The following is a 599-nucleotide window of genomic DNA, read 5'->3' on the forward strand; positions in this document are numbered from 1 at the left end:
CACAACAGCACGGGTGGTGGCTAACGGGAGCCGAAATTGACGGGATAGGGTACGGGCAGATTGGTGGAAGAAGTCATGGGAGATACGAGCCTGGGCAAAAGAGTTGGGGACGTGGACCGAGCCAACCAACTGATCAACAAGCGTATTACCTTCAGCAAGGCCGTCGGTGATACCGGAATGGCTACGGATATGCATTATAAAATAAGGACAGGAACGAGCATCGAGAAGATGCCAAAGCTGAAGGAGGGCTTGCCAAAGCTCAGGGTTAGACACATGTTTAAGAACTGACCGCTCCAGACGGCGAGTCACCCCTACCGCATAAAGGGAATCACTTATAATATTAAGAGGCACATTAGGCCATTTGACAAAGGCACGGATGATGGCACGAAATTCCAATACCTGGAGAGACCCGTTAGCCACAACCATCTCATGACGCCAGGTACCAGCATCGCGCCATAAAAGACCGGCACGAGCCGCTCTACCACTAGCATCAGTGAAGACAGTAAGGCCCTGAACCGGGGAGGAACATTGCATGAGCACCTTCTCTAATGGGATTGTGACAGAGAGGAGACGATGAGAAGGGTAATGATGAGTGACTT

This window comes from Chrysemys picta, chromosome 17, assembly GCF_011386835.1.
Source record: "Chrysemys picta bellii isolate R12L10 chromosome 17, ASM1138683v2, whole genome shotgun sequence".
Classification (NCBI taxonomy): domain Eukaryota; kingdom Metazoa; phylum Chordata; order Testudines; family Emydidae; genus Chrysemys; species Chrysemys picta.